The 9,402-nt window shown below is 40.0% G+C and overlaps 1 non-coding gene and 1 pseudogene across 1 annotated transcript; one reads left to right on the top strand and one right to left on the bottom strand.

Annotated features, from left to right (window-relative positions):
• The first annotated feature begins 4,073 nt into the window (after window positions 1–4,073).
• On the top strand, window positions 4,074–6,335 carry LOC113000720 (uncharacterized; annotated as a pseudogene).
• LOC113000875 (small nucleolar RNA R71) lies at window positions 4,475–4,583 on the bottom strand. The gene has a single exon (XR_003266196.1). It is a non-coding gene; the product is annotated as a small nucleolar RNA R71 (small nucleolar RNA).
• Window positions 6,336–9,402: the final 3,067 nt, after the last annotated feature.

Raw genomic sequence — 9,402 nt, 5'->3', positions numbered from 1 at the left:
AAGAAAGGGGTAATGACACGAGCCCGGCCAGACGGCAGCGTCAGCTTCTTTGCAATCTAATTCTGTAACTATCATGCTGCTACTTTCCTAGAAAAAATTGGGACTGCTACCCCATAGTGTTTCTGACCTGTGACCATCTCAATCCATGTTCAACTGTGTCAATGCCAAATTCAATGCCTGCAGCTAAGTCTTGGGGGCAAACTCAGACAACAAACAATAGTACATCTGCTGCAGATGTTACAATTGCTAATGTTTCTACATTAGTTATGATTAGGAATTAGGATGCTTCAAATTTAGTTGCTGATTATAATTTATAATCTTGAGTGTGGCGTCCCTAAATTAATGACTGGTTTAATAGTAATAATTTAAATAACAAAAACCATGGTAAATTTTTTTTTCTTCTTTTTCTTTTTCATTTCTTTCTCTTTTCACCATAACTAGGTTTAGAAGGAAAATCCTCACTACAGAGTCCTGAATGGTCAGTTCACAACTCTATTCGGAGTCATTTCTTTCTTACCGCTCATAATCTCTAAACTATTTTGCTGTTTCAAAAGGAAGAATGTACCAGCCATTACTTTAGGTCGTCACATGAAAATAAAAGAATAAAATACGGTCGATAAACTCTTTCACAAATAAAATTGCTAATGCTTTCTTTTCAAATAACAAGATCGATTATAAATGCATTCATCATTTAAAGCTGTCCAAAATAAGGGAGTTTTACAAAATATATAGTGTCATCCAGAGCAAAGGTGTCCACAGTGTTGGCTTCAGCCACATGTATACAATTATCAAATTTCCTATACATCAGGTCTACCCATATAAAAACAAAAGAGTAAACCTAACAGTCAGTCCTAGATACACCCACCCTCAAAAATATATAAAACTAATCCATGGAACTGTCCACTATGATGAAGAGCCTCCGCTGATCGCCATCTCCCTCGGGCCACTATCCTCCGTAGAGTCTGCCTCAGATGCCGACATGACTTCCTCGGGAGAATCCACCTCAGGAAGTGGATCCTCATCACCCTCTAGAAAGTCAAGGGCATCCACGGCAGGCTCAGGAGGTAGCTCCTCCAGATCCTCCTCGGGGTCTTCCTCGGATGACGTCACCTCGATCACTTGGACTGGCTCCACTAGACGATATGGTGTAGGCGTGGGTAGTATCCACTCCATCGTGCGCTGAAGCGTCCGTGCAGGTTCATCTGGATGCATCAAAGAAGTAGCCATGAATCGAATGGTGCCCCGAAATCGGCACCTCGTGTTGCCTTCGAGGGTCTCCCAAGATCCCTCTAGGCACTCCATCTCTACTCGATCACGGATTAGCTACGCCGCTGATGTGCCATCATTTTCTCCTATTTCTTAACCCTTTTTGCCCCATTTTAAATACTGATTAGTCTTAATTGTCAAATTTATTAGGCAGTTTTATTATTTGGGCCCATTCAGCTAATTTGATGTTTTTAATCTAATTTCAGGAATTAATGAAGCATTGGGTTTGAATCCAGAATTGGGCTTGGGCTTGAATCCAGAATTGAGCTTGGACTTGAAGAGGGCAGACTATTTTATTCTACAAAATTAGATCTTATCTTATCTTTATCTTATCTAAATATTATTTAGATTTGATCTCATCTAGATATTATTTAATCTAGATCTTATCTTATCTAGATTTGAATTTCTCATCTAGATATTATTTAATCTAGATCTTATCTTATCTTATCTAGATTTGAATTTAATTTGTTTATGGGCCTGGATTTAAAACAGATTTGTAAGCTTTGGGACTGAAAAACTATATAACAGCACCAAGGTTCTAGTTTAGGCTCTCTCTTCGATTATTCGTTTTTAGTTTTAGTCTCTCTCTCTCTCTCTCTCTCTTCTTCTCTCTCCTATTTTCGTTTTTAGTTTTAGGCTTTTCTTAGACACTTTTTTGTTTTGCAATTCCAGTTTTGACTTTTCATTTTAGCAATAAAATTTCGTTCTTCAATCTATAATTTCGTTCTCTATTGATTAATGGAAGGCTAGATTTTCTGGTGTTGTTCCTTTTGAGGACGAAGCCCAACTCTCTTTGAGGTTTCGCTTGCAATGTGGTTTCCTGGCAGTTTTCCCTTCACCAGTTATCCCAATTTCGTGAATATTAATCAGTGCACGCTTCGTGTTCGATTAATTGCCTCTGAGCCTAACTTGCGTTCATGCTTAATGGACGAAGGGCTAACTGGTGTATGTGGTGCCTAATCACGTATTGAAAACCCTAAGTTGATTTTCGCTTAGTAAATTGAAATAGGGTTGGATTAAGTGGTTGACTGTTAGGGACAAATTCTCCATAACCCAGGATAAGAGAGTGGCTTCTGAATCAGAGGAAACAACCCGTTTTTAGTATTAGTAGTTTCGTATTCCATTTTATTTGTTCTGCTCTTTAATTACCAAACAACCAAACCCCCCCCATCGTTACTGTTACTGTTACTGCAAGTATATTATGAACATTTGGCTTGTCACTGCTCGTTGGGAAACGACCTAGGATCACTTCCTAGTTACTGCATTTTCATGTTTATTTGATTCGGGTACGGCCTCGATCAAATTTGGCGCCGTTGCCGGGGAGCAGTGTCCAAAGGTTCATAATAGCTAGCTATTGTTGTGTGTTTAATCCTTTCGTGTTTTATGTTTAATTGTTAGTATTGTGTTAGTATGTGTGTTAGTGTTGATTAGTTCACTGGTATTGATAACAGACAAATCCAGAATCCATATATCTAGGCCAATTAGACTTGTCAGGTTTTAGCAATTTTAATATATAGATTTTAGTCCTTATTTTCATTGTCGGTCTTCCTTAGAAGTAGTTATTCCTTATTTTTTACTGTTGGGTTTTAGGAGTAAGTATTTAGATTTAGTAGATTTAGATCTTATTTATTTGAATTTCTTAGAAGTAGTTATCTTTATCGCAATTTAAATATTTTATCATATCTTATCTTTAAATTTTTTATCTTATCTTATCTATTATCTTTATCTTCTATTTTGATCTTTCAATCTTTTATCTTTGAATTTTATCTTTAAATATCTTATCTTTTCTTTTATCTTCTAATTTTATCTTTAAATATCTTATCTTTTCTTTACCTTATCTTCTATCTTCTATTTTAAATTCTTATCTCTTGCTTTTAAATTGGGTTTGCATTAATCTAAATACAAACAAAGTCCCTGTTTCAGTCTTGGGTGTTTTGCTGTGAAGATTGTGCTTGAAAACAGAGTAGTAGTAGAAATCAGCTTGCGGAAAAATAGGGTAGTAGTAGAAATCAGCTAGAGACGGATTTTAGCGACCACCCATGCTGAATTATTTGGGATTTTTTGTTTTAGTAGCTAGGGTTGTTATTTTTGGCTGAATTTTTTTGTGGTAACTTCTTTTAATCCATATTTTGTGGGAAAAATAGCTAGAGCCTTTAGTTTGGTCAGATTTGAAAGTTCCAAAAAAACTAGCAAATTTTGTGTTTGTCAAAACTTCAAACGGCCATAACTTTTGCTCCGGTTATCAGAATCGCAATTATTATATATGCATTTGGGGTAGAAAAAAATTTCCTACGCCGTGGCAGCCGGCCGTAGGCCGGCTGAGGTCTCCATCGTCCAAAAAAACCGATTCTGTCAAAAGTTTTTTATTTTTCAATTTTATTCACTTATTTTTCTTAACCTACCATTTTTAGCTTTCATAGTTAGACTTTGAATTTTTGTCTGAAATTTTTTGTGCTATCTTCTCATCATTTTATAAGGTTGCTCACAAAATTTCAAGTCATTTGGATATCATTTGAGGGTAGCTGTAGTTCAAACCTACACCTTTATTTACATGACAAGGCAACTAGTTGTGTGCATGCTGAATGTAGTGTATGACTAGAGGCAATCCATCTGACTTACAACCCTTTGATCCTGAGATAGATAGGACATTTCATAGATTAGTTAGGCATCATTTTATACCTTTTGATCATTCTGAGCATTCCATAACTGGTGAATCTGTGCATTCTGTTATTGGTGATTTTGAACATCCTGATCTTGAGCATTATAATTTTGAGCATTATAATTTTGAGCATTCTGATTCTGAGCATTCTGATTTTGCACATTCTGAGAACATGGCACAACCTCCACCTCGTGAGAGGACTCTAAGGGAAATGGCTGCACCTGATTTCACCTACGAAAGCTTGTGCATCCAATACCCTGATGATGATGTCCTATATGTTCTTAAGACTGGACTGATTCATTTGCTTCCAAAGTTTCATGGCCTTGCAGGTGAAGACCCGCACAAACATTTGAAAGAATTTCACATTGTCTGCTCTACCATGAAACCCCCAGATGTCCAAGAGGATCACATATTTCTGAAAGCTTTTCCTCATTCATTAGAGGGAGTGGCAAAGGACTGGCTGTATTACCTTGCTCCAAGGTCCATCACGAGCTGGGATGACCTTAAGAGAGTATTCTTAGAAAATTTTTTCCCTGCTTCCAGGACCACAGTCATCAGGAAAGATATCTCAGGTATTAGACAACTCAGTGGAGAGAGCCTGTATGAGTACTGGGAGAGATTTAAGAAACTATGTGCCAGTTGCCCCCACCATCAGATTTCAGAACAGCTTCTTCTCCAATATTTTTATGAAGGACTCAGTAATATGGAGAGAAGTATGATAGATGCTGCCAGTGGTGGAGCCCTTGGAGACATGACTCCTGCTGAAGCCAGAAATTTAATTGAGAAGATGGCCTCCAACTCCCAGCAGTTTAGTGCCAGAAATGATGCCATAGTCATTAGAGGAGTGCATGAGGTAGCTACAAACCCATCTGCATCATCTGAAACTAAGAAGCTTGAAGGCAAACTGGATGCGTTGGTCAACTTGGTAACCCAGCTGGCCTTGAATCAGAAATCTGTACTTGTCGCAAGGGTTTGTGGTTTGTGCTCTTCTGCTGACCACCATACAGACCTTTGCCCTTCCATGCAGCAACCTGGAGCAATTGAGCAGCCTGAAGCTTATGCTGCAAATATTTACAATAGACCTCCTCAACCTCAGCAGCAAAATCAACCACAGCAGAACAATTATGACCTTTCCAGCAACAGATACAACCCTGGATGGAGGAATCACCCTAACCTCAGATGGTCCAGCCCTCAGCAACAACAGCAGCCTGCTCCTTCCTTCCAAAATGCTGCTGGCCCAAGCAGACCATACATTCCTCCACCAATCCAACAACAGCAACAACCCCAGAAACAGCCAACAGTTGAGGCCCCTCCACAACCTTCCCTCGAAGAACTTGTGAGGCAAATGACTATGTAGAACATGCAGTTTCAGCAAGAGACCAGAGCCTCCATTCAGAGCTTAACCAATCAGATGGGACAATTAGCTACTCAATTGAATCAACAACAGTCCCAGAATTCTGACAAGCTGCCTTCTCAAGCTGTCCAAAACCCCAAAAATGTCAGTGCCATTTCATTGAGGTCGGGAAAGCAATGTCAAGGACCTCAACCCGTAGCACCTTCCTCATCTGCAAATGAACCTGCCAAACTTCACTCTATTCCAGAAAAAGGTGATGACAAAAATTTACCTAACAATTTCTGTGCAGGTGAATCTTTTTCCACAGGTAATTCTGATTTGCAGAATTAGCACATTCCCCCTCTTCCATTCCCTCCAAGAGCAGTTTCCAACAAAAAAATGGAAGAGGCAGAGAAAGAGATCTTGGAAACGTTTAGAAAGGTAGAGGTAAACATACCTCTGTTGGATGCAATAAAGCAAATTCCAAGATATGCCAAATTCTTGAAGGAGCTGTGCACTAATAAGCGGAAGCTTAAAGGAAGTGAACGGATTAGCATGGGCAGAAATGTCTCCGCATTGATTGGTAAATCTGTTCCTCAAATTCCTGAAAAATGTAAAGATCCAGGTACATTCAGCATACCTTGTATCATAGGGAATAGTAAGTTTGACAATGCCATGCTAGATTTAGGAGCTTCTGTTAGTGTTATGCCTCTGTCTATTTTTAATTCTCTATCTCTAGGTCCCTTGCAGTCAACTGATGTGGTAATTCATTTAGCTAATAGAAGTGTTGCCTATCCTGTTGGTTTCATAGAAGATGTCTTAGTTAGAGTTGGTGAACTGATTTTCCCTGTTGATTTTTATATCTTGAATATGGAAGATGGATTTTCTCAAGGATCAGTTCCCATCATTCTAGGCAGACCCTTTATGAAAACTGCTAGAACTAAGATAGATGTTTATGCAGGCACACTGTCTATGGAGTTTGGTGATATAACTGTTCATTTTAATATTCTGGATGCTATGAAATACCCATCTGAAGATCTTTCTGTATTTCGTGCTGAAATAATTGACCATGTTGTTGATGAATACATGACTGATCTTTATTCTAATCTGCATGCCTCTCACTCTTCATGCATTGAGTCTGAAATTGTACTTGATCATATGTCTGAATTTGATGCTGAGAGTGAATCTGAGAGTGATATTGATTGCATGCCTGGTGGTGGTGTTTTACCTCTTGAGATTGATTTTATAGAGTCAGATAGGACTAACCATGTTTCAGGAAGTACACATACCTCTGACTTTCTTTATGAGGTCAAGGCTGAGAAACCATCTCCTTCTACCACTGTCCAGCCGACCACACCAGAATTGAAGCCTCTGCCATCAAATTTAAAATACGCTTACTTGGATGATAGCAAGAGTTTTCCAGTGATTATATCTGCCTCCCTTGCTGATGAGCAAGAGGAGAAGTTGTTGTCAGTGCTCAAGAAGCATAAGAAGGCTATAGGCTGGACCCTGGCGGACATTCCTGGTATTAGCCCATCCACATGTATGCATCGAATAAATTTAGAGGATGGAGCTAAACCAGTAAGACAGCCACAGAGAAGACTCAACCCGGTGATTCTTGATGTAGTGAAGAAGGAGATAACCAAGCTTTTGCAAGCTGGAATCATTTATCCTATCTCCGACAGCCAATGGGTGAGTCCCGTCCAGGTAGTCCCGAAAAAGACTGGCCTCACAGTGATCAGAAATGAGAAGGGGGAGCTGATTCCTACTCGGGTGCAGAACAGTTGGAGAGTCTGCATTGACTATAGGAGGCTGAACCAGATTACCAAAAAGGACCATTTTCCCCTGCCATTCATTGACCAGATGCTTGAACGCCTGGCAGGTAAATCCCACTACTGTTTCCTTGATGGTTTTTCTGGTTATATGCAAATTACTATTGCTCCTGAGGATCAGGAAAAGACCACATTCACCTGCCCCTTCGGCACTTTTGCTTATAGGAGGATGCCTTTCGGCCTGTGCAATGCCCCTGGTACCTTCCAGCGGTGCATAGAGGTGTTTATGGATGATTTCACTGTATATGGATCCTCTTTTGATGGTTGTTTGAATAGTTTGGAAAAAGTTTTGAATAGATGCATTGAAACTAACCTTGTTCTAAATTTTGAAAAATGTCATTTTATGGTTGAGAAAGGTATAGTTTTAGGCCACATTATTTCCAATAAGGGCATTGAAGTAGATCCTGCAAAAATTTCTGTTATTTCACAATTGCCTTACCCCTCTTGTGTGCGAGAGGTGCGATCTTTTCTTGCTCATGCAGGATTCTACAGGCGCTTTATAAGGGATTTTAGCAAAGTAGCCCTTCCACTGTCCAACTTGTTGCAAAAGGAGGTGGAGTTTGACTTTAATGACAGATGCAAAGAGGCTTTTGATTGCCTCAAAAGAGCGTTGACTACCACCCCCATCATCCAGGCACCCGATTGGACAACCCCTTTTGAGCTTATGTGTGATGCATCAAATTATGCATTGGGGGCTGTCCTTGCTCAGAAAATTGATAAATTGCCCAGGGTGATATATTATGCTTCTAGGACTTTAGATGCTGCCCAAGCAAATTATACTACTACTGAGAAAGAGCTTCTAGCCATAGTTTTTGCTCTTGAAAAATTTCGATCTTATTTGCTTGGTACTCGCATTATTGTTTATACTGACCATGCAGCTCTAAAGTACTTGTTGAAGAAGGCTGATTCTAAGCCTAGGTTGATCCGATGGATGCTCTGGCTCCAAGAGTTTGACTTGGAGATCCGTGATAGGAGCGGAGCACAAAATCTAGTTGCTGATCATTTGAGCCGGATCGAACGTGTCTCTGATGCAGATTCACCTATTCGGGATGATTTCCCGGATGATCATTTGTATATATTTGATCAGGTCATTAGACGGTGCATTCCAGATCATGAGACTGACTCAGTCCTGCAGTTCTGTCATTCTTCCGCACCAGGAGGTCATCTGGGTGTTCAAAGGACAGCTCGCAAAGTGCTTGATTGTGGTTTTTATTGGCCCACCATATTTAAAGATGCGTGGAAGATCTGCAGCACTTGTGAGCAGTGTCAGAGAGCAGGACATACACTTACATGGCGACAACAAATGCCTCAGCAACCTATGCTATTTTGTGAGGTGTTTGATGTCTGGGGTATAGATTTCATGGGTCCTTTTCCTGTCTCTTTTGGTTATGTTTACATTCTCCTTTCAGTTGACTATGTTTCAAAATGGGTGGAAGCCAAGCCCACTAGAACTAATGATGCTAAAGTTGTCGCAGACTTTGTCAGGTCTAATCTGTTTTGCAGGTTTGGAGTACCTAAAGCAATTGTTAGTGATCAAGGAACCCATTTTTGCAACAGGACAATGCATGCCCTGCTTAAAAAGTACGGGGTGGTACACAGGGTATCCACACCATACCACCCCCAGACTAATGGACAGGCAGAAATTTCTAAATCAAGAGAATTCTAGAGAAGATTGTGCAGCCAAGCAGGAAAGATTGGTGTACCAGGCTTGATGATGCTCTCTGGGCACATCGGACTGCCTACAAAGCACCCATAGGAATGTCTCCTTATCGGGTTGTCTTTGGAAAGGCATGTCATCTTCCAGTGGAAATTGAGCACAAAGCATACTGGGCAGTGAAGACTTGCAACTTCTCTATGGATCAAGCTGGCGAGGAAAGGAAGTTGCAACTGAGTGAGTTAGATGAAATCCGCCTAGACGCCTACGAGAATGCCAAGTTCTACAAAGAAAAGACCAAGAAGTTCCATGATAGCATGATAGTTAAAAAAGACTTTGTGGTTGGGCAAAAAGTGTTATTGTATAATTCTAGGCTTGGACTCATGAGTGGTAAGTTGAGGTCTAAGTGGATTGGTCCTTTTGTTGTTACTAATGTTTTTCCTTATGGTACAGTTGAGATCAAAAGCGACTCCACAAACAAGAGCTTCAAGGTCAACGGACATCGACTTAAGCCATTCCTCACGAACCCTTCTTTAGTGGACGTAGTGGTGGAAGAGACTTCCTTACTCCACCCTGCTCTTCCTCCACCATGACTTAGGGAGTTTTTTTTTTCCTATCTCATTCTTTGCTTTTATTACACTTGTCCGATTCTCTTTGA

This window comes from Glycine max, chromosome 20 (genome assembly GCF_000004515.6).
Source record: "Glycine max cultivar Williams 82 chromosome 20, Glycine_max_v4.0, whole genome shotgun sequence".
Taxonomy (NCBI): domain Eukaryota; kingdom Viridiplantae; phylum Streptophyta; class Magnoliopsida; order Fabales; family Fabaceae; genus Glycine; species Glycine max.
Note: the sequence above shows the minus strand (reverse complement) of the source record. Positions and strands in the feature narration are given on the sequence as shown.